The 26,021-nt window shown below is 35.5% G+C and overlaps 1 protein-coding gene across 1 annotated transcript in view; it reads left to right on the top strand.

The window, feature by feature from the left end:
- LOC150102662 (uncharacterized) overlaps positions 1-26,021 on the top strand; it is a 105,725-nt gene that overhangs the window by 49,122 nt on the left and 30,582 nt on the right. The gene's annotated exons all lie outside the window — the stretch shown is intronic.

Below are 26,021 nucleotides of genomic sequence, written 5' to 3'. Positions count from 1 at the left end.
TTAACTTGAATTTTGAAGAATATGACATTCGTTTTTTATTTTTGGACATTTTTATGGGCTAGTGCCCAAAATATTGTCAATGCATTAACTTACCCCGCCAACGGGTTGCAGACATATGAATTCTTTTAGAGTTCTGATTCGTTTATTCAGAATAGTCTGTTAATGACATCAATCAGTCATTTGAAAATCGGGTCTGGGTTAGTCCCGAGCGGGTGGAAAGAGGGGAAAATAGTTCCACTGCATAAAGGTGGTTCCAAGACTGCTGTTGTAAATTACCGACCGATTAGCATATCAGGAATCATTGTCAAGGTCTCAGAGAAATTAGTCAAGAAAAGAATACAGGATTGGATAGATGAAAATGGGATATTGTATGGGGGACAACATGGCTTTGTGAAGGGTAGATCATGCCTCAGTAACTTGCTCACGTTTTATAACACAGTGACGGCTGAACTGGATAGGGGTAATGGGTTTACAGTGATACTACTGGACCTTGCCAAGGCCTTTGATAGGATACCACATGGAACCCTAATCAGTAAACTGGAGCAGATGGGTATAGATATAGGGTTGGTGAGATGGATAAGAGGGTGGTTGAAGGAGAGATATCAAAGAGTGGTTTATTCAGGAGTGGAGTCTAAAAGACGTCTTGTGACTCGTAGAGTGCCACAGGGCTCTGTTCTTGGACCACTGCTTTCAATTTGTTCATCAATGATATTGGAAAGGATCTGAGAGGAAGTGTTCACTTGTTTGCTGATGATGCAAAGTTGGGTAGAGCAATTGTGAGTGCACAGGATGTCAAAATTTTACAGGATGATTTGGATAGTTTGGAGGACTGGGCTAGGAAAAATGGATGTCAATTTAATGTGGCAAAGTGTAAGGTTATGCACTTTGGGGTGAAAAGAATAGCATCAGTATATCGCATTGGTGGAACCATACTCCAGGAGATTGATGAGGCCAGGGATTTGGGAGTGTTGGTGGATAGGGAGTTGAAGTTTAGGGGGCACATTGCAAAAGTAACTAAAACAGCTCACCAAATCACTTGGCTTATGAAAAATACTTTAACATGCAGAGACGAACAAGTTGTTGTTCCTCTGTATCGAGCCTTGATAAGACCCCATCTGGACTTCTATGCCCAGCTATGGGCACCAGGGTTTCTTCGTGATGGGGAGGAAGTGGAGAGGGTCCAGAGACGAGTGACCAAGATGATAGCAGGTCTGTGGAATGAACCTTATGAGAATAGGTTGAAGATTTGTGGGTTGCAGAAATTGGATGATAGGCGAAGGAGGGGTGATATGATTGAGACATTCAAATTACTGAAGGGTTTTTATAAGATTGATCTAGAAGATATTTTTGAAAATATGACTGGTGGTGGGAGGACTAGGGGCCATGCATGGAAGCTGGGCAAGAGCGTGGTTGACAAGGGTGTTAGAGCTAGGTTCTTTACTTGGAGAGTGGTAAATGAGTGGAATAAGCTTCCAGAGTCTGTTGTGGGTGCTACGACCGTGAATGAGTTCAAGGCAAGGTATGATAGATACTGTGTGAATGTTGAATAGTTGTTCTTGACATGATGTTAGGGCCTCCCTCGATGAGTCTGTCGACTCCTTGGAGTTTCCCGGAACAATAATAATAATAAATCAACATAGTTAACAAAGGCTAGTGATTGGTGGAAGCCTGTTTGCGGAGACAAGGTACTGACACTTTTGCAACAGCAACCGCAGGTCTCTCAACCGGTTAACCCCCGTGTATAAGATGATCTCCCAATTTTTGGTCTAAAAATTTTTGGAAAAAAGTATCATCTTATACACAGAAAAATTCAATATGTATTTCCATCACCCTCTTGTTCCATCACAATGACATGTTTCTCTAGATCTTTGATTAATTCACCGCAGCTCAATTAACTTGTTATAAAAAATTTTGATGTACAGCTTTTTCATTTTTGTCACTGCCATTTTCATGACTTTAACTGTTTTTATCAGGATGCAAAGCAGTATCTATAATTTCAGAATTAGTATAATAATGAACAACAGGTGTTTCTTCAGTATTTATCCACTTAGCAGATATTCTTCAATAAGCCTATTTGCTATACCATTAGCAGCGGTTCTTCTAACATTTTTTTCACCTACTCAAGTGATTCATGACCAACTTCTGTCTCCTTTGATACACTAAATCCTGTGAAGCCATTGAAAACAAGTTCATCATAGGAACATTAGCAATATGTAACAAATGTTTCATAAATAGTGAGCAACACATTGCCTTCATAGAACCTTTATATTTTGGGGTAGGATAACAGATGTATTTGGTAGTAAATTCACTGTATAAATATTTTCTGGTTTTCTTACCCAAGAGTTCAGCTCTAGCACTGGGGGAGAACTGTTCAAACCATTCTAACAGCCTTTTTTTTAAAATTTGCACAGTATATTATGGAGTAAATTTTAACCGCTTTCAATTCCCTACGACATTTACTTGTTCCCATACCAACAGTTTGTCTATGCCTGCCTGTTGCATTTGAGTGCCATAGGAGAGTAACACCAGTTGTCTCAATTCTGTGTTCTCTTCTTCTTTCTCTGCTTTCAATGTCCTTTGCAGTGTACATCACCAATATAACGCAGTTTCATCAGCATTATCACTGAGAAGCTCATTGGCCACAGGTTTAGCTATTTCATCCACATATTCGATAGCTCCTTTGTGGTTAGGGGCCAATTTTTGACCATACACTCTATATATAGAAATTTCATGATGCTTCTTAAACTGAAGCCATCTTTCAATATAGTTTTACTCTTTTTCTAATTTAAGTTCTCTGTGGAGTAACTTAGTCTGTTTCATTAATCCAACAAGTTGATCCTGTAATTTTGATTGTCAAGACTCTTCCATCTCTTGATTATGCTTACTACTATTACCATTTATTTCCTATAGTTCACTAGCATTTATTTGCTTCTTGGAATCACTATCTGCAGAGAATTTCAGTATTTTCCCCTTTCCTTATTTATGTTATGAGCAGTTGACTAACCAATATCATACTTATATTATAGTTTCTGCACCAAAACACTGAAGTTAAGTTATTTGACACTTCTACATTATCTTGTATCGATATGGACTTGTGCTTAAGATTGACAAAAGCACTACTGGGAGCTAAACTCTGCTTAGAAGCTCTAGGTTAAATGTAAGTAAAATAACATAAAAATCTCTCATAATAAATAGATCACCACCAACAGTAGAAGTAAATAATTAAATGAGTGAGTACTGTATGCTCCATGCTATCTATGTTGTCCCAGTGCATAGTTGGATAGTTGTGGGATTATAAATGTTCTGTTGTAATTTTGTCTTACTAAAGGAGGTGCTTGCCCATCCATTGCCGGAAAATCTGTGATATGCCTGCCTGCCCACCCACCCACCCATTTTTTCATCTGTCATCCAAATTTTGTAGCACAATAAATCTTCAATCATTCTGATGTTCTGTTTATTGTTATAACAGCCTTTTGCAGATAAGTTTTCTAAGGTATTTCTCCATGTTATTTTATGGTTTTCTTTTTATTAGTAAAATGTGTTATTTATTCCCAGTTCATTATCTATATAAAACTGTAATAGTTTAATCTCATTTTTATTTCATTAAATTTTTCACATATTCCTGTTATCTGGTTTGCAGGTGATACACATTAATCTCCAGCTGTAATGATAATTTCTGTTAGTTATATTTTATCTAGAGTTTTTGTAATTCTTTGTAAAATGCTTTATTACTATAGAAATAAGGGATATTAAAGATGCATCCTTATTTCATATCCAAATAAATATAGAAACTTTGAAAGTTTTGAAAAATTGACAAGAGTGTTTGCAAATACAATCTTTGGCATCAGATTGTATTTGCAATCAGAGTAGCCTTAGCTTGCAGTACTTAAAAGACACCAGCACTTCTCTGGCATCTGTGTAGTCACATTTTTATTACTATTTATGATAAAAGTTTTACAGGCCTGACAGCAGTTTTGAACAGGTTAGTTCATGTCAGAAACTGTGGCAGAAACCTTAAGATCCATGGATAGGGCTTGTGTCTTTTAAGTTGTGCAAGCAAAGGCAATTCCATTGTCAAGGATTGTATTTTCATAAGTTCTTTAGTTAGTTTTTGGAAACTTTCAAAGTCTTTTCTTCTTTTCTTTCTCTTCTTCAGGACTAGAAACATTTATAAAATTTATTATATTATATTCTTATGAATCTTTCTGATAATGTACTTTCATTTTATATTTAACTCATGTTGCCTGTGTGTTATTATTGCTACTATTGCTCTTTCTTCTTTACTTACTCCTCTGTATGTTATTATTTAGCTCTGTGTGTATATTTTGTACATTCCTTTTCCTTTCTTCTTAGTCTTAGATGCTGCTACTGTTTTAATATTTCTTTCATTCATATTTTTAATTTGTTCATTTTCTTTTTTGATTCAGTGATTTTACATTCAAGTTTCTGTTTTCAAACCATATTGTTTCCAAATTTTCAGTTTCCTTGTCTAGTTTCTCTGTTCTATATTGTCAGCCCAGTTGCATTCATCCTTTCATTCAGTAAGACAATTTTCCGTCTTTATACATGCTGTTAACCTAAGCCATATGAGCCACTTGAGAGAAATCTTCTTGTGTGGACATAGACGTTTTAGAAATGTTGAGGAAACATAACATTATTTGGTAGCACACTCAAAATGCCTTGCATATCTTATAGTTGTTGTTACACTCAAAATTGTCTTACATATCTTACAATCTAGAAGTTCTTTGAATTTCTGGAATCTAAAAGTTTCCCACACAGTACCCTAAGAATCAAGGTTTAATGCTTCACCATGTGGGGTGAGATCTGTTTTTATAAAAGAGTTTAACATAATAGAGATGGAATATGAAAGATATTTGTCAGCTAGATCATCAATGATGCTTATGTTTGACATTATCTTGTCTGATTATGGTGTTTTACCTTAGCTGTGCATGTGCATTTTTTCTCAGTTACTTTGGTTTGCACGGGTAGCAATGCTATATCACCAGGGAATTATTGCAGAGCAAAGTGGTTTCCCATTGCTCTGCAATAATGACACATATCTACAGACCCAGTAGTATTCTGCATCTGTAGATATGTGTATTCATGAGGCTAGTTGCCTCCTTTGAGAGACGAAAAACCCAACTTTCTGAGAGAAAAAAAATCCTCCACCTCTGTATGAGATCAGCTAATCACCTTTTGATTGAAAAGCCCTGATAAAAGTTCTTTGTATCTTAGACTGGATTCAAACCCATGCCTTTTCAAACAGAGGACACCATCAAAACCAACTGAATGATGTGGTTAACACCCTGTATAATTTCACATATTTTATGGATATTTTTATGTTGTCTTTATCCTGAGGAAGAAGCATATCACAGTGCCTGCAAAATCAGTAGATATATTGCTTTTATACTGTTGAGTTGTATCATATCATAGCATGCAACCTTATCTAATAAGACTTTTAGTTCCATGCTAGAGGAGGAATACAGTGAAGTGTTTCTTGGTATAGTTATAGAAAATGTGGCATTATTATTTGTGAAGGAATTAGAAGATAGAAATGGCAAGAGGATAATATTAGTTTTGGTTGATGTTACTGGTACAATCTGGATGTGAGAGAAAGGGAAGGAAAAAGGTTGCATCTGATGATCTCAGTGAGTGATCAGATTACTATTTCGGCAGAAAGCAAGTTTTCAGTTTGGAGATTTTCATAATCTGATTTTTTTTTTTTTAACAAATGTAATTAGATTCACTGTGATACAGAAGTTATCTTGAGCCACTTCTGATATACCAATTTTTTCTTAGTGAAGTGAGAAAACAAAGGCTTGGATGGTGATGGGTGATTTTGACTGGAATAGTGAAGGATGATGAGTCCAACTAGAATTATTTTGATTAATAACTGGTGTTTGGATCAAGACAGTAGAAACAATCAGTTCATGGAATGGAAATGTAGTATAACTCATGGAGGTCATCCATTGACACTCTTGCAGTGACAAATGACACAGAAAACCAGCAATAGAAAAGAAAAATTGGAAGAAATTATGGCCCGAGTAAGCAAGGGAAGACCCAGTATGTTCACTGTATTTGGAAGAAGAACTGGGTAAGTTTGATCAAGGGTTTTGGAAGAATGGGTAAGGATTATGATATTTTGGTAGGCAGGTAGATAGATTATAAGAAACAGTACTTTAGAATTTATTACAGCTTAATTTGGCAGAATTGGAAAGGATAAGCCAGTTTTTTCACTTGTGTGCATTGAACTCAAGAAAGAGAGATTCAGTATTCAAGTATTTAGATTGCAGAAAAATCCCAACGAGTTCTTTTGCTATATGGCAAGTAAGAGGAAGAATGAAAATGGAAGAATAACCTTAATGAGTGCTGATGGTCATAGGGTGACAGAAGCAGATAAAATAGTTGAGTGACCGAGTGAACACTTTATAAGAGTATATCATACAAATGAGATTGATGCTGTGATATATGTGACAGAGACTCATGAGAACAGAGGTGAATGACTTTGAGGTTCTTGGGATATTGCAGAATCTCAATGTGAATACGAATATGGGATTAGGTGGGATATCAGCTTGGGTTTTATGAGAATGTGCAAGGGAACTGGCAATGTCTCTGACTATGCTCTTTAATTTAAGTCTCAGCTCTGGTAGAGTTCGAAGGGAGTGGAAAGAGGTCAAAATAATTCCCTTGCCTAAGGTAGGTTCCAAGACCGTAGTAGAAAATTACTGACCAGTCAGTATCTCAGGAGTCTATATGGGTCTGTAGCTATTGAATTTTTTTATCTCTTATTTTGTATATTGGGATGATTTTACTGACCCTCCAGTCATAATTTCTTCTAGAATTTTTGGTTTAGATTCTATTTGATCTATTTGTGCGGTTTCAAAAAACCGCACAAATTGTTTGATACTTGAGTTCTTTCTGTAATTGATGAGGAGTTAAACAAATAGTGTTAGCATGTCGAAATAAAGATTTCATTCCTATAATAATTCCTATCTTTTGAGAAGGATGGTGTACTGATTGCTGAAGAATGTAGCATCCAGTGAAAGTGGGTTTTCGATACAGATGTAATTAAATCACCTGATTGTGAGCGGATGAGAAGAATGTCTAGAAATGATAATTTATTTTCTTTTATTAGAATAGCATGTCATTATTATTATTATTTTATTTTATTTTTTTATGTTTTTACAGTTATGATTAACCTATGTTTCCTCAGTTATAACATTACGCTGTTGTAAGTATAACATCATGCAGTTCTTTCTGTTTCAAACAATCTATTGTTTACATTCTGCCTTATAATCAACTGCCACCAAAGATGGTTTATAAGTTTTGTGCTGAAATATATGGCCTTCTAAACAAATAAATAGTATTACCTATGCCTTCTATTTTCGTGTAAAGTAATATTCCCCTATCTGCTACTTGGGGACGTGCTCAGTAGCAGTCAGATCTGCACCAAGCTTAGTAATTTACTAACTTTTTATAATGGGGTTATTACAGCTGAGCTGGATAAGGGAAATGGCTACATGATGATTGTGAATTTTGCAAAGGCATTTGACAGAATACCATGTGTAACTCAGTTATGCAAGTAAGAACAGTTGGGGATAGATATGACGCTGGTTATACGGATAAGAGGGTGGCTGCTGTACAGATTTCAAAAAGTGGTATATGGAGAAGCAGAATCTAGGTGAAAGCTGGTGACTAGTAGTGTGCCACAAGGTTTAGTGCCAGGACCACTACTGTTTAATTTGTACATAAATGATATAGCAAATACCCTGAAAGGAAATATTCAGTTATTTGGTTATGATGAGAAAATAGGCGTAATTGTGAATAACATCAGTGTGAAGAACTTGCAGGATAATTTAAATAGGTTGTCTGCATGGGAAAAAGATAATGGATATCAGTTTAATATAGAGAAATGTCAAGTTATGCATTTTGGGATAAATACATTACAAGCCGTGTATCCTATTGATGGCACTGTACTCCAGTAAATAGAAGATGAAGCTAAAGATTTAAGGGTAGTGGTAGACAGAGTTGAAGTTTAGAGGACATATTGCTAAAGTAGCTCATAAGATTACTTGGCTATTGAAGAACACACTAACAAGTAGAGATAAGGCATTTATTATTCCTCTTTATAAGGTCTTGATACATCCACATCTGGATTACTGTGCCCAGGTCTGGCCTGCTGGGTTTCTTGGGGATGAAGAAGTGGGAGTGTTTTTTGTAGGAATGTTCCCTACAAAGATAGGGTGAGGGTGTGTGTGTGTGTGTGCGTGGACTGCAGAAGTTGGTTGATAACAGAAAAAGAGGGGATATGATAGAGACATTTAAGTTATTTAAAAGTGTTTTATAGAATTGATGCAAAGGAAATGTTTCAGCCCTTGGGCTAGAGAGGGCAGAACAAGAGTTCTGTCCTCTCTAGCCCAACAGAACAGAACATCCCTGGAAGTTGAGTAAAAGTGTGGTTAGTCAGGGCGTCAGGACAAAATTAGGAAATGGAATGGAATGAGTTGTTGGAGTTAGTTGTGAGCGCTTTATCCATTAATGTATTCAAGGAGAGGTATGATAGATTTTGGTGAGTAAATTGGATCTTCTGCGATCAGTCTTTGGACTCCATGGAGATTTTCTGTACTATAATAATAATTTCACTCGATGTATAAGGAGCCTTAGATACTGCATGGTGACCAGCCATAATTACTCACTTAAAAAGATTTCAAATGTTCAAAAAACCTACTCTACCATATACAAAAATTATTTTACACACAGAAGAGCAACCATGACATTGAAGACCACAGCTGTAATGAAAGAAGCCAAGCGAGGCTGTCTGCAAGGTTCCTGCTGTGGATCAGGTTTCTGGAACATCCAGTGCTACTCGTTATTAAGACTTCTTTCACTACTGAAACAAAAGTCAGCTTTTGCTGATGATGCGATGGTAATGATTCGGGGATGTGACGGCTTACAGTGAGAAGTAACGAAGGCCAACAAAGAACTTTTTAAAGTTGTGGAGTGTGAGAAGAACGTTACGTTGCAGTATTATTCAAGTCTAAAGTGCTCCACATCTCACGTAAAAAATCAAAACGACCTGTAATGGTCTTCCTAAACAGAGAAGTTCTAGAGAAGCCAGTGAGCTAAAATACCTATGAATAACAATAGATGAAAAATTTACTTTCAACAAGCACATCTCATATGTTGCTGAAAAAAGCTTATAAATAATTCTAGCTAAGTTGGCAAGGATAAAGTAGGGATTAGGCCAACAAATGCTGAAAACAATATGTATACTGGAGCTATACTACCACCGATATCTTATGCTGCATCTGCTTGGTAAGATGCACTAAAATCTAAGATACGCCAACAAAAGTTAAACAGAGTTCAGTACCCTATAGCCATATAAATCATTAAGGATACAGGACAATATCTGTTGAGGAAGCTTGCATTATTGGTGATCTAACACTGATCTGCCTGAAAATGCAAGAATTCTGTCTTATATATGTGAAGTCACTTCTGGAAGATATAATGGAAAGAAATGCCAACATTGATCCAAATTACTATGAACTCCCACTTCACTAGGTGGTCTCATCCAGCAAAGAAAACATATATTAAGGAGAAGGATAGCTCTGAATGTCCATTACAGACAGTCCATTATACAAGACTCTAGATTGCCCTAGACTGCATCCTCTCTGTTCCAACTACCAAACAGAACAACTTGCTGTAGTTATTCACTTATGCATCTCTGGAAATTAGAACTCAATACCTCTCATCAAAAGACTGCAACAATTTAAGGTGACAGTAGAAGCACTATAGATGGTATAAAAAACTAGAACAACCATCTAGCATTAATAGAGCTAACAAGAAATCTGGTATGGCTTCTCACTCTAGAGGGATTGGAAATCAAGTTCTGCAGGGTGAGGGTGCATACTGGGGTAGCGTGAAACAACAGTGGATCACTTGGCTATAGAAGTGGCTATAAACAAACTGTTAGAAACAAGTTATCAGGAATAATCAAAATCTGCTATAAAAAGACTTTAAGAAGAAATGAGCTTAAAATTGTGGAAAGAAGAATGGAAAGCATCTAAAAATGGATCAACAACAAAAGAATTCTTGCCAAGTATTAGAAACAAACTTCAACTGAAAATGCATGGCATCTCTCCAGGTTTAAATGCTACTAACATACCATGGAAAATTAAGATACCACCTACACAGATTCCATATTCTGAAATTGCCATTATGCATTTGTTGTCCACATCTTCAACAGACTTTCAATCACTTACTTTATGATTGTCAGCTACTGGACTCCATCTGGATGACCCTAATGCAACACATCATCACTTAGGGAGACAAGTGGCCAGTGTCAAAACAGACTTATCCAAAAGTATTACTCAGAATTATTTAATTTTGTCAATATGATCAACTTCCAGTCATTATAACATAACATAAATTACTGATAATGTCTGTACTATATAATTTGCACTATTATATAGTGCAAATATATGTAGATATATAAATGTAAATATATATGTAAATGTAGGAATACTTACATATAGATGTATAAATGTAAATATGAATCTTGATACAAAAAGGTAAATGTAAATTTAATATATGTCTTTATCAGTTACTTGGAAGCTACAGGTAATATGTACATTGTATGCATTTGAGCATGTAGGAAAAAATTACCTCCTGGTAGGGTTATTAGGAGGAAAATGCAGAAACACACACCTTAAAACATTGAGGCAAATCTTTTCTGGTATTAAATACAAAAATATCTGCAAAGGCAAAAGCTAACATAATTTCAGTCAGAAACTCAAACAGAAAACTTGGCTAATCTTGTTATGGAAAGTCAAAACCGTTTCTTCCACATTAATAAAGTATTTTCAGTTAATGGGAGTTCTCTAGAGGAGAACAGCAGCAACAGATTTCCTTGCACACTGGAAAGTGCTATCCATACTTTTTTTTTTTTCAATATATATTTTATTGTAAGTATATTCAGTTTCTTTTAAGGCATCACCAAAAACTTTAACAGTTTACTTCATAAATTAACTATTTTGGAATGTTCCTGTATTGTTACTTGTAAACTGTTAGTTCCATAAACACAGAGAATAGCTTTATCCAATCTTCAGTCAAAAAACAAAAATCAGAAGGGCGAAGATACATTACCTTCTCAATAAGAACTTCAGTAAGTTCTTATTGAGGATATATCTTACTGAAAATCATCATTTTCCTGTTTATTTATTTTCTTTATTTCTTAAGGGAATCATTTATTACTCTCCCTTCTGTACATTCCATTTTTTAAAACATTTCTCTCTTCCTTTATGTATTCTTTTTTCATTGTTTATCAGCTGTTCACTTTATATTACAGTAGATCCTACACTGTATTCTCTGATTTTTGATTGCATGAATGACATCACAAAGAGATAAGAGAAATTTTCAGTATTGGAACTGGATCAATCTGGTGTTTATTGGCAGTATGAATGAAGATACTTCTTCTTTACCACGTGATATCTATATCATATACTCAGCATAAAAACATCAAGTATTTTAGTTCCAATTATGTAGGAAGGTATGTACATCTTGCTGATTTTTTTTGTTGCTGCCAAATTGGAAAACGAATCCCACTCCTAACTAACCATGAAGAGCAGTTAGGCTTGAATAGCCTTGCTGTTCATCTAATAATAGTGAAACTATAAATGCTGTGCTATAGTATTCTTCTTACAGTATGGCATTGTTTTAACATAATTTTATCAACATAACAATGTTTTTATACATCATTATTTCACTTTTAATTAACTAAACTAATGATCACATCTTTCCTAAACAAAAATCATGTGAAGATCTATAAATTCTTTACAATAACATCATGTTTATCTTATGGATAAAAGTCTGATATTTTATCAGCTCTAGTCTTAGGTTACCGGAGTATCTCTTTAGCATAGTCTGAATTATACATGCCTTTTTATGCATCCTAGTTAGGATTCCAAACATTAATAAGGATTTTTCACCAAAATGAGAGTCAACCATTCTTATATTATTATCCAAGACTTCCAATTAGTCAAGGACTCATTGAGAGAGGTCATACATCAACTGCACTATATGCATTCACTATTTCACTAAGAAGTAAGAGCTAGAAAAATCTAGCTCTTACCTCTTTCTTAACTGTAAACAGACTTAATTTTCATGGATGCCACCCAATGTTTCCTCTAATTTTTTACTGTGAGTGTGCACAGAAATTTGTGTGTGCACAAAATTTGCCTTCTTTTGAAAAGTATGTGTGCATCCATATGAGTCACCATACTGATCATTTAAGCAAAAAAATTTTAGTTAAAAGATTTTAGCTGACGTCCCATTAACACCAGAAGATGTTAATGGGACGTCAGCCAGGTCACCCCAACTCCCCACCGAGTTCCCACACACGGCAGTAGCCTCCCCAGTAAACAGTCGGAAATCACAATTCACACGCCTTGAGCAGGACTCGATCCAGGGACTTCGCGCATGCGAGGCTAACACGATACTGACTGTACTAGATAGGATTCTAAGTGTGTGTATTAATACCATCAAGTAATTTATGTGACATCAATCACAGAGCTAACATAAATATTTTATATGTATTTAATATTGATCTGATTAGAAGTAAGAAATAAAGTAAATAAAGAAATTTTAATTTCATCTTGAAAATCTAGTATGCGCATATTTTTTGCTTTGTGCGCTAGTTGTAAAATGTGTGCATGCGCACATGTGCACAGCTTAGAGAGAACATTGATGCCACCTATGTTCTCCCTCCCTCTCTAATTTTATATGTGTGTGTGTGTGTGTGTGTGTGTTAATACTAATGTGTGAATTTCAGTTAATCTGCAGATTCCCTAAGTAATGTTCACATTAACTAGTTAGTTCACATTACCCGTACTACTTCTATGGGTAATGTGAACTAACTAGTTAATGTACACATTAACTAAATATTGTTAAAGTTCAAATTTATCTCCTACAGAAATTACATTTATCTCCTACAGAAATTACCTAATGAGCACTTGTCTTCTTCTCATGTGATGCAGTTTACTGTCAGCAAGTTATATCTTATTTGTGTTACTGAAGTGACAAGACACTTATTAGAAAAATAAAGAAAATTCAAAGTAAAAGAAAATTTAACATATTTAAATTTTAAATCAGAGGACAAACATTTAAAACAAATTCAAAATTGAAATTTTTATAAAAATAATTGCAGGCTTCCTTTTGACAATTTCAATTAGTTACTTATTATTACAACTTAGCGATTATGAGAAATATGCTACAAGGACTCTCAGCATACTTCAGCTAAACATCAGTGGCACTCAAAAAAAAGATGGAAGAGCTTCAATTTTATACAAAAATAACATCCATATTACATGCTTACAAGAAACAAAACTAAATCAAAATCTGAAGCTTCAAATCAAAGGCTATTCAACATTAAGGAAAGACAGACCCGATCGTCTGGTGAAGGTCTAGCTATGCTCTTATGGGCCAAACACATTAAATATAAAGAAATCGTATCAACTACAAACAGCAATATAAATAGTAACACAGAGGCTCAAGTAGTCAAGATATTTCTACCAAAATACATTATTTCAACAGTTAATGCATATCACACAGATATAAATACAGAACTACTTAAGCAACTAAGTCAAACAATGTCAGATACTAAGATCCTTTTAGAAGATCTAAATGCCAAAAGCCCAACTTGGGGCTCCCCACAACTAGATTGGAAAGGAGTGCAAATAGAAGACATAATTGATGATTTAAACCTTGAGATCATAAATAACAAGCAAAATACATATCTATCAAAATCAGCTTAGACATCACAGGCATAGAATCAGCTTAGACATCACAGCAGTAGATTATGACACTGCGAATATGAAAATTCTTTATTTTCCACTTACCGAGTGGAAAATACTAAAGAAAGCCATAAGTGATCATAGACCTATTATCACAACCGTTAATTTGCAGTTAGACCAAAAACCACAGGCAAAGAGATCTTGGAACTTCAGAAAAGCTAATTGGCCTAAATACAACTATTGGAAACATATTACACTGGCACACCCACTAGTAAAGAATTTGATCAGCAACTACTAGAATTAACTAACAACATATAGAGAGCTGCAAAATTCAATTCCCAGAGGACTCAGGAAAAACAATTGGGTTCCGTTTTGGAAAGATCATAATATTAATGCTATGATCACTGAAAGAGATATTATCAATGAACAGTTAAAACAAAACAATACAGAAGACAACAGAAAGAAGTTAATAGAATTAACTCAAAACAGAAGATGAAATTTCTAACTGCAAACAAAAAAAAAAGTGGGAAATATACTAGCCAAACATTACTCTAAAGTAAGCAAACTGCAATACAACAAAGAAGACAAAAAGTGCAGGAAAATTGCTAAACATTGCTAATACAATCCAGAACCTATTCTTCTGAAGACATCTCTTTACTCAGGACCTCATAATGACAGAATTAGAAACAGCAAGTCAAATTGACTCTAACAAATCACTCAGAATTGATCTTATCTTTGGACATTTGATTAAAAACATGGAAAAAATAGCCAAAAACTGCCTTCTGAAGATATTTAACACTTCCTAGAATACAGGTAAACTACCAGAAATCTGGAAAACATCAGTCATTATACCCTTACTAAAACCTAACAAAAACCTTAGTGACTGTAAAAGCTACAGACCAATACCTTTGACTAGCACTTTCTGTAAACTAAACGAAAGAATAATACATGCCAGACTTATGAATTGGCTCTTAGAAAATAATGAAATGAACTTCTAACGAACTGCATACAGGTCTCAACGCAGTACAGAAGATTGATTATTTTATCTTTACCAATCAGTCATAGATGGCTTTCAAGAAAACCATTGAAGAAGACAACAGCAATATTCTTGGATCTCACAGTTGTGTGGAGACAAAAGCTAATAAAAATTGCATACGATACTGGAATAAGGTGGAATGCATTAATTTACAGATTTCATGAAAGGAAGAAAAATGGAAGTAGAAGTTAATGGAATTTATTCCAACATGCATTGAACTTGGGCTGGAGTCCCACAGGTTCTGTTTTAAGCCCACTCCTATTTGTCATTTATATGAACAATATCCATCCTCGTATAATAAATGACACAAAAATACCATGCTCTGCAGATGATATAGCAATCTGGCAGACAAGCAGTAATCCTCAACAATCTGAAAAAGTCCTAAATAATTGAATAAAAGGCTTGGAAAGATGGGCAAAGGAACTTAAATTACAAATAAACCCAGAAAAAACAAAACTGAGCATCTTCTCCACTGATAGAAAAAAACAGACTCAATTATAACCCCCAAATCAAAATATCTTCTCTTTGGCTCATGGCAGGTTGAGTTCTTCAGACGAATTTTTGCCATTTTTTTCTGTCTGCAGTCTTTTTATGGAGTTTAAGTGGGTGCTTTCTTTAATGTTGTCAATCCATTTCTTTCTTGGTCTTCCTCTGTTGGGCTGTCCTTCAATTTATTGTTCCATATTTTTTGTAGTCTGCCCATTCTTATCCATTCATTATTGATTCTGTGTTTGATAGTTTCTAAATAGTCTAGATCAGCGTTTCTCAACCTTTCTAAGCCCAAGGACCAGTAAAACGCCTAAAACAATTCTATGGACCACTAAGTTACAGAGGCATAGCTGGGGGGGGGGGGGAGATATGCCTCGGGCTGCACTTTTTTGGCTTTTAAGAAATCATGTCGTGCTGTCTATGGCAATAAAACTATATTGTTGGCCACTTCACCCCTATTTTATTATTCGTCATTTTGCCGTTACAAATTTAGCGGCAGAATGACGAATAATAAAAGAGGGGTGAAGTGATTCAACAATATAGTTTTTTATCTTCTGCCTTTGAACATTCTGATGCTATTTGTTGGGTTTTTTTAAGTCTCAATTTGATTTCAATAATTTTCACTTCCTTATTCAGTTTTAATTTGTTTTGTTTTTTTTTAAATTAAAAATATATATTTAATTAATTTGTCTGCCTGTGGACCACCTGTCCCATCGTCACGGACCACAGGTGAGAAATACTGGTCTAGATCATCGGTTCCCAACTGGTGGTACACACTGGACTGTTCAGGGATACACGAAAAATAATCAGTGATGGCGGAAAAACAAGTAAACTATTTTACATTAAGATAGGCACTGAACAAAAGTGTCAGTATTTAAAAACAGCTATTTTAAAAACAAGGGATACAATTTATAGAAATGGGTTTAAAAGGGGTACGCAAGTGGGGAAAGGTTGGGAACCAATGGTCTTGATCTTCAGTGATCATCGATCCTAGGTAATTGAACTGCTTTACTTGTTCTATATTATTGTTTCCTATTTTCGTTTGGATTGCTTCCCTTTTTCTTCCTATTACCATTAGTTCTGTTTTATTAAAATTGATTTTCATATCATATTTGTTACTTGTTTGATAATCAGGATATTTTCTAATTTTTCTTGACTGTCTGTAGTGATAGCTATGTCGTCAGCATACTTTAAACATGTTATATTTCTTCCATTTACAGTTATGCCTTCACACATCTGTAGTCCTTCATCTACTACTACTTTTAGGTACAGGTTGAATGAATATGGCGACAATGGACAGCCTTGCATAACTCCTTTTTTAATTGCTATTTGATCTGTTTCTATGTTTTTGTAATTCACTATTACTGTATAACTGTATCAAGAATTACTATTCAGTAATTCTTGATACAGGTGTTTTTTATAGGTACAGGTGTTTTGTTGCTGTTTCTTTAATAATTTCTTTACCTTTTTTCCAAGATTTCAAGACTATATCAAAAGCAAAATTATTTAATTTTTCTTTTAATCTTCACTTATAGTTATATCTTGTCTAGCTATCATTGAGTTTTGAGATGTCTATCTTCTTTCATTTTTTGGTGATTTTTTTCTTTTGAAATTGATTTTTAGTTTGGCTGATAGTAGTTCATGGTCTTTATCCATGTCAAGCTTTTTTAATGTTTTGATGTTTTGGAAGGAATGTTTCCATTTCTTATTAATGATTATATAGTCTATACAATTTTTGATTTTATTGTTTGGTGATGTCCAGGTATAGTTGTGCCTGTGTAGAATAAGGTATTTGTGATTAACAGTTGATTTATTTTGCAAAAATTAATCAAGTCCTTTCCTCTCTCATTCATCTCTCCCTGACCAAATTTTCCCATTACTTCTGCTTTATCTTCAGAGTACTGGCTGATCTTTGCATTAAAATCTCCCATAATAATCAGGATATGACTTGTACTTGTTTGCCTGATTTCTTCTTGCAGTTGTTCAAGAAATTGACTATATTCCTCCTCTTCATATAATTAGTCTGGGGCATTAACTTCTATTATTTTTATATACATTCATTTTTCTTTTGCTTTGAATCTTACTGAGATGATTCTAGAGGAAATTGGTCTTATATCAATTATTGAGTTTAGGAGCCATTTTTTAATGAATAGTGCTACACCTTCTCTGTGATGGTTATCTTTCCTTCCTGAGTAAAATGTGCTTGCATTTTTTATGTCTATTTTTTCCTCTTCCATCCATCCATCCTCATATAATAAATGACACAAAAATAGCATGCTATGCAGGTGATATAACAATCTGGCACACAAGTATTAATCCTCAACAATCTGAAAAAGTCCTAAATAAGTCGATAAAAAGTGTGGAAAGATGGGCAAAGGAACTTAAATTATAGATAAACCCGGTAAAAACAAAATTGAGCATCTTCTCCACTGATAGAAGAAACAGACACAATTACAACCCCCTAAATCAAAATATATAATACCAAAATAGAAAAAACAGTCTCCAAAATACTTTCAGGCCTAACCCTAGAACTGAACTGAAATTTACAACTCATATTGCAAATATATCTAATGAAGCTCTTAAAAAGCTCGATATCATCCAAAGGCTTTGTGGAACAACGTGGGGTGCAAAACCCCATTTTGTTCCACAGTAGTTTTGAAGACACCCAACTACATATGTAGCACTCATATGACCATAAACTTGACAGAGTACAATCAAGAGCAGCAAAAATTATTATAGGTGTGGTCTCATCCACAAATAATTTAAAAGCTCAGCAAGGGTGGGCTTCACATACTAGAAGACAAAAAACTCTCCACAGTTAAATTCACTAACAGAATCAGGAGCCACCAACAGGATCACATCTCACTCAGGACTTTCGATGCCTGGACAAGAAAATCTAGACTAAAGAGATCATCTACTTTACAATAAGATCATGAAATTAGAAAGCAGATCGACTTAGAGCATCTGTCCATTGAAAAGCTCTTTGAAATGAGCAAAGAGCCATTCTTTTCCACTATTCTACCAAAAAAACAATGATAAACTTAAATCTCCTAGAACTTTGTTCAAAAAAAAAGGATTCACAGCAAGAAAATAAAAGAAAAGGAACTCTATATCACTTAAATAATCTAAACATGTCATTGCCTACACTGATGGATCATCTGATGAAGCACTCAACCAAGGAGGTTCAGGGGTTTTTCTAACTTTACCTGGAGGTGAGGAAACACATATCAAAACCACAGCTGGTAAAATAGCTTCAAACTTCACTTGTGAATTAACCACCATACAAACAGCTCTCAAGTTCTGTCTCTCAAATCCAGTAATAAATATTACAGAAGGAATAACCAACTACAGTGACTCAAAATCTGCACTTGAGGCATTAAAAAATGGAAAAACAAACTCGCACAGGAAATTCATGAACTACTAACAACTTTAAATTTGAAAAATAAGAACTGTATACTGCAATAGATACCAGCCCATGTAAATATTGAAGGCAATGAAAGAGCAGACAAACTAACCAAAGAAGCAAGATACTCATCTCAAAAATCACACCCACTGTCACTAACTGATGCTAACTCCATCACCAAAATAAGATTAGTAAAACAAACTATCAAGAAGAAGAATGAAATCAGTGAAATTAATGAAAATAGAGAAATAACCACAATCATCACCAGACCAAGGATAGAACATTTTAAAGGCATGAAAATACAGCCAGATGCAAGCTATGAAAGAGGAGCTATGAAACATGAAACTAACCTGCCCATATCTATTCTTGTCCAGCAATTGCTTCTGCTCTACAGAAAATTGACAATTACCTTAGAGAAAAGCTCTACTCCATCATAGTTCTTCTTGGCCACAGGTTATTGGCATTAGTGAGACATAGCTGACAGAAGATGATATAGCTAGTGGGATTGAATGTTAGGGTATAGTGTGTTCAGGAGGGACAGAGATAAAAAAAATTGGGGGAGGAGTGTTATTGATGATAGCTGATGAACGGCAGCCAAGGAGAATAGAAGTTGAATAACAGGATGGTGAAAAGAGCACATTTGAGGTTATTTGGTGTGAGATTGAGACTAGCAGAACAAAATATACAGTTGGGTGCTGCTATAGACCAGGTGATGTAATAGATGGTGGAGATGGTATGCATAAGCAAATAGATGCAATGAGTGGAAGGAGGGTAATTATTATGGGGGATTTCAACTATGGTAACATTGATTGGAAGGAGGAGGGAATTGGATTTTGTGCAGTTATTAAGGGATAACTATCTGAGACAGCATGTAATGGAATATACTAGGGGTTCGAGAGTGCTTGACTTGGTAATTGCATCTGAGAATTTGACTATTGAATATGACCATGTTGCCACCAATTGGTGAGAGTGATCATAGGGTCTTGACTTGGGAGGTGGCTAAATACGTGGAATTTTCAATTAAGACAGGGTACATGTGGAATTACCGAGCTGGTAAGTATGAGAAGCTTAGGAGATTGCTTGGTTCAGTACCATGGCATGTAAAACTGCAAGGACTGGAGGTTGATAGTGCATGGGAAGCGGTAAAGGAGCATTTGAAGGAGGTAATGGCTGACTGTACCTAAAATCCAATAGTAAATCAAGTAGGGGTGAAATGGATGAATAACACCATTAAGCTTCAGCTGCAAAAAAAAAAAAAGAAACAACTGTGGAGGGAATTTAAAGAGAAAGGTGACCTGCAGGCACACGAACAGTATAAAGCACAGGCCAGAAGGGTAACGAGTGTGGTAAGAAAAGCAAAAGCAGATTATGAAAGGAAATTAGCTACGCAAGCTAAAGAGAATCCCAAACAGTTTTTTCGATATGCTGCAAGTAAAAGAAACAAAGTATACGGCAGAATGATTTTAAGGAATGCTGATGGTAGGGAGGTAACTGAATCAGCTGATATAGTGGAATTACTGAGCGAGCACTTTGCAAGAGTATATCATCCAGGTGGTGATATTGCAGGAATCAAGGAACCAATAGCTTATGTGGGAATTGAGGTGAATGAAATGGAGGTGAATAGTATATTACAAAACCTTAATGTGAATACATCTGTGGGATTAATGGTATACCAGCTCGGGTCTTACATGAAGTGGCTAAAGAATTGTCAGTGCCATTGACCATTTTGTTTAATTTGAGTCTCTGGTCTGGATTGGTCCCGAAGGGTGGAAAGAGGGGAAAGTGATTCCACTGCATAAAGGACGTTCCATGATATAATACCCAACTTTTGTGCTGGATGGTGATGTGAGGACGCATGCAGATATCTGTCCGTGTGTGTTGGCTTTCTAAATATTGAGACTTTTATTGATTCAGGCGTCTTGGTGAGTTCAACATCTAGGAAACAGATGGAACTATTTTCTTAAACAAGTTACCATAAGGTGCTTTGACCTTATTAAATAAAAATCTCAGGATGAGAGATAGATGTAGAAAGTTTTCTACCTTGGGTAAACTTTCTTGTTTACCCAAGGTAAAAAGCTTGGTATCTTTAACATATATATAATACCCAAGGTAAAAAACTTTCTACATATACATTCTTCTGTCAGTATCCTTAAGGAGCCTTAAAGTTCTACTAATCTTTTCTTACACCCATTTGTATGCATTTCAGTATATGATATCTCAACAGCCTTCTGTAACACCACATCTCAAAAATGGCTATTCTTTTCTTATCTGACTTGTTTAGGTTCCAAGTGCTGTTGCAAATTACCGACCGATCAGCATATCAGGAGTTGTTGTCAAGGTTTGGGAGAAAGTAGTCAAGAGAAAAATACAGGAATAGATAGATGAAAATGGGATACTGTATGTGGGACAGCATGGTTTTGTGAAGGGCAGATCATACCTCAGTAACTTGCTCAAGTTTTATAACACAGTGACGGCTGAACTGGATAATGGTAATGGGTTTACAGTGATACTGCTGGACCTTTCTAAGGCCTTTGACAGGATATCATGTGGAATTCTAATCAGTAAACTGCAGCATATGGGGATGGATATAAGGTTGGTGAGATGGACAGGAGGGTGGTTGATGGAGAGATATCAGAGAATAGTTTATTCAGGATTAGAGTCCAAAAGAAGGCCTGTGACTAGTGGTGTGTAGCAGGGTTCTGTTCTTGGACCACTACTATTTAATTTGTTCATTAATGATATCTGAAAGGATCTCAGAGGAACTATTCATTTGTTGGTGATGATGCAAAGTTGGGTAGAGCAATAGTGAATGCACATGATGTCAAAATTTTGCAAGATGATTTGGATAGATTGGTGGGGGCTGGGCTAAGAAGAATGGATGTCAATTTAATGTGGCAAAGTGTAACGTTATGCATTTTGGGGTGAAAAGATTAGCAGCAGTATACCACATTGGTAGAACCATACTCCAGGAGATTGACGAATCCAGGGATTTGGGGATGTTGGTGGATAGGAGGTTGAAGTTTAGGGGTCACATTGCAAAAGTGGCTAAATCAGCTCATCAAATCACTTGGTTACTGAAGAATACTTTGACAAGCAAGTTATTGTTTCTTTGTATCAAGCCTTGATAAGACCCCATCTAGACTACTGTACCCAGATCTAGGTGCCAGGGTTTCTTCTTGATGGGGAGGAGGTAGAGAGGATCCATAAGCGAGTGACCAAGATAATAGCAGTTCTATGGAATGAACCTTATGAGAACAGGTTGAAGATTTGTGGGTAGCAGAAATTAGTTGATAGGCGGAAAAGGGGTGATATGATTGAGACATTTCAAATTACTAAAGGGTTTCTATAAGATTAATTCAGATGATATTTTTCAGAACAGGACTGGTAGTGGTAGGATTACGAGCCATCCATGGAAACTGGGCAAGGGTGTTAGAACTAGGTTTTTTTACTTGGAGAGTGCTGAATGAGTGGAATAAGCTGCCAGATACATTACTAAATAACACTTTGGTTATTTATTAATTGTTAATTTAGCAGATTTTTTTATTATTAATTAATAATTGATCATTAATTATTAATTAATTAATTTGTGCTGATTTTCGTTGACATATCCCATTCTGATCACCAAAAATTTATAATATAAGTACTTACGAGCGAATGCAGACTTTTCTCCTGTGTGCTGGTAGTTTCCCCCTCCTTTTTTATATCCTGCAGATCGCTCTGTAGGCTGGAGGTGGATGAATCACTATCTGTTGCGTCACAAACACCTTCAATAAGAGATTTCTCACCATCATCATTCATAATCAAATTCCTGACATGTACCCTCAAGGGGTGTACAGGATATGATAGTACTACATGAAAAATTTACATCATTACTAACTTCCTATCTACAATTTTCCTCCAAATCAGTCTGTTACTTGTCAAGACCACAACATTATCAGATCTTATATTTCTATCATCTAAGGCACTTTGTACTGTATCAATCCACCTATACCTCGGTCTTCCTCTGCTTTGTTTTCCTGCCACCTGGCAGAGAACACTTGTTTTGCTAATCTTTCCTCGCCCATTCTGTTTAAGTGACCATACCACCTGATATTAGCTCTGCTAACATATTCCTGGATGCTGACAATGTCAAGTTGTTTCCTAATATCATCGTTTTTAATATGGTATTGCCATTGATGCCATCTGTTCATGCCTCTAATCTTTGTCAGGACTCTCATATCGGCAATCTCTAGTCTTTGGTCAAGTGTTTTACTTCTGACCCAGCTCTCAGATCCATAAGTTAAAACCGGTTTGAACACTGTCTTGTATACAGCTAATTTAGTGTTCTGAGTAATTTCTCTCTTATTCCACATGAATTTATTCAATTGATTTCCTACCATACCAGCTTTATTGATTCTGTTGTCTATTTCCATATTTAATTTACCATCTTCACTGAAAATCGTGCCTAAGTAGCTGAAATGTTTTACTTGTTCAACAGGTCCTGCGTTCAAAACACAGTTGACATTTTCAACTATTCTAGCTATTTTCATTCTCTTTGTCTTTTTATTGCTGCCCTTCATACCATATCTATTACAACAGTTATTCAATTTAGTCAGGGAATCTTGCAAACTTGTAGCAGATTTATTTAGAAGTTTAACATCGTCCGCATAAAGCAAAGAGGTGACATTAACATCTCCAATTCTGATATCATGTTTAATATCACTTTCCTTCATAATGTGAGACATATAGATAATGAGGGGGATAATGTACATCCTTGTCTCACACCAGATTTATCATTAAACCATCTTTCTGTACTTCAATTCTAACTGCCGACTTGCAACTCAAATAAAGACAAAGTATTACTTGATATAATGCCCCATTGATACCATATAACTAGTGTATTGAATAGCTTCTCTCTCTTGGCACCTTGCCATATGCCTTTTCCAGATTGACGAAACTTAAATACAGATCTTTGTTATATTCCCATGTTTTCTCAACTATTTGTCGTAAAGTGAAGATCTGATCCTGACAGCTTCTATTTGGCCTGAATCCAGCTTGTTCTTCAACAAGCCTTTCTTCTTCTCAACCGTTTCTCGAGTGTACTGGCATAAACTTATCTGGAACACTCAGTAGGGAAATACCTCTGTAATTTTCACATTCAGCTTTATTTCCCTTCTTATATTGGGTACTATTAGTGCTCTGCTCCAATCATCGGGAATTCATCTCTCTGTCCAGGTCTTCTGGCATATGCAGAGCAGCCACTGTAAGACTTTTATACCACCATACTTCAGCATTTCTGGTCGAATATGATCTACTCCTGCTGCCTTTCCACATTTCAAGCCTTTGATGGCTTTTTCTACTTCAAGTGTGGATATGTATTCCTTACTGTATGTCTGTCGAGTGTTTTTTACCACTGTGCTATCACTGCTTGTTTCATTTACCAATTTTTCGAAGTAATTACTCTATACTTCAAGGATATCTTTTTCTCCTGTTTTCATGTCACCTTTATCATCTCTAAGTCCTCTTACAACACTCTTTTCTCTATTTCTAAGCTTCTTCAACAATCTCCAGAATATCTTACCACCTTCTTGATATAATTTATATCAATTTATATTTTCTGTGTTCTTGCCGAAGTCCTCCCATGACTTTTGGTTAGCTAGTTTTACACAGTGTTTAGCTTTCTTACATTTGTCTTTGTACTCTCCAAGAGCACAAGCTGACTTATTTGCCAGAAATTTTTGATATGCTTTCTTCTTTTCCTTCACTGCCTCTTTAACTTCCTGTGCCCATCATGGAGCTCCTTTTTTTCTATCCTTGCAGAGAACCTCACCACATGCCTCTCTGGCTGAATCGAACAGGGTTTTCTTCAAGGTTTGCCACTGAATCTCAAAGGTTTGGTTGCTGTTCTCAAACTCTTTCATTTTTTCTTCAATAATCTTTGTGTCTTTTAGTGAACAGTTCACATCAGAGAGCTGCTCAACTTTTATTCTCTTTAAAACTTTCTTACATGTCATTCCTTTCAATATGAAATTCAATTTTATCCTGCTCTAGACTAAATAGTGATCACTTCCAATTTCAAATTCTCTGTACACTGGTGTCCTGTGCCAGGGAGAAAACATCACTATCAACAATGACATATTCAATGAGACTTTTCTTATTCCTTGCCTCTTCTCTGCATGTTAATTTGTGCACATTTTTATGTTGGAACATGGTGTTAGTAATAACCAGTCCATGTCCTGAGCAGAAATCCAACAGGTATTTGCCATTATTATTAGCTTTGCTCTTTTCTCCAAATTTTCCCAAAACATTTTTGTATGTCTGACAATCACTTCCTACTCTGCTATTTAGATCCCCAACATGTACTTTACTTCTCCTATTTGATCTCTCTCCTAGGAATCCACAAACCCCAGCTCTCTCCTAATAGAGAAGACATTTGAAAAGATAATCTTTTCTACTTTCTCACTTCTCTTCTATCATAATGCAACAGGCTCACCATTCTGTCCCTCACACTTTTCTCTCTTATTACTTCCAGCAACACCCATGTTGCATTTAATTGAAAATTTCACATTTTCACTCTCTTTTAAATCATTTCTTCCAACTGATATCCTGAACTTTACAATGCCTCTCTGCAAAAGATGCAAGTGAAAGAGAAGCTAAAAGCAGGAAAAAAAATTTAGTTCAGTGTTGAAAGCAATAAAAAAACATTCAATTCCAATGAAATCAATACTCATAGAAGGAAAATTTGTAATTCTCTAAATGCAAAAACTAAACTTTTAGTAAACTAATGAACATATGTTGAAAAATAATATAATTAATTTAGTTTAATCCTTTATCCAAGTTTGAGCAAACAAAGTTTGTGCCTGGAAAAATATCTTCAGGACTGGGGTAAGGTAGTACAGCACCTGGCAACTTGTAGCAAAGGTGGACCAAGCTAACATCACTCCTATGTCAGTATCTCCCATAATGCAAAACACATCACATATGTTGGAACATGGTGATAGTAATAACCATAAACGTGTGGACAGACTTATGTGTTCGTCGAACATGTTGTTTATTATTTTAACGGTATAATAGAACACAGAAACTAAGTAAATAATTAATTTATTAACTTGATGCTGATATTTCGCTGGTATTATAACCAGCATCTTCAGAGCACAAAAACCACTGTTTGTCACAATACGCTAGACTAAAACAACATGGTGTACTTTCTCCCCCCCCCTAGCCAACTTTTACATAGAACACCTGGAAAAACAAGCAATCAATACAGCCACTCGCAAACCAACACTTTGGCTACGCTATGTTGATGATGTGCTTGCTATTTGGC

This window comes from Typopeltis vanoorti, chromosome 10 (genome assembly GCF_054136105.1).
Source record: "Typopeltis vanoorti isolate ZY-2024b chromosome 10, IOZ_Tvanoo_1.0, whole genome shotgun sequence".
Taxonomy (NCBI): Eukaryota; Metazoa; Arthropoda; class Arachnida; order Uropygi; family Thelyphonidae; genus Typopeltis; species Typopeltis vanoorti.
The sequence above is the reverse complement of the archived record's forward strand: the minus strand, read 5'-3'. Positions and strand labels throughout refer to the sequence as shown.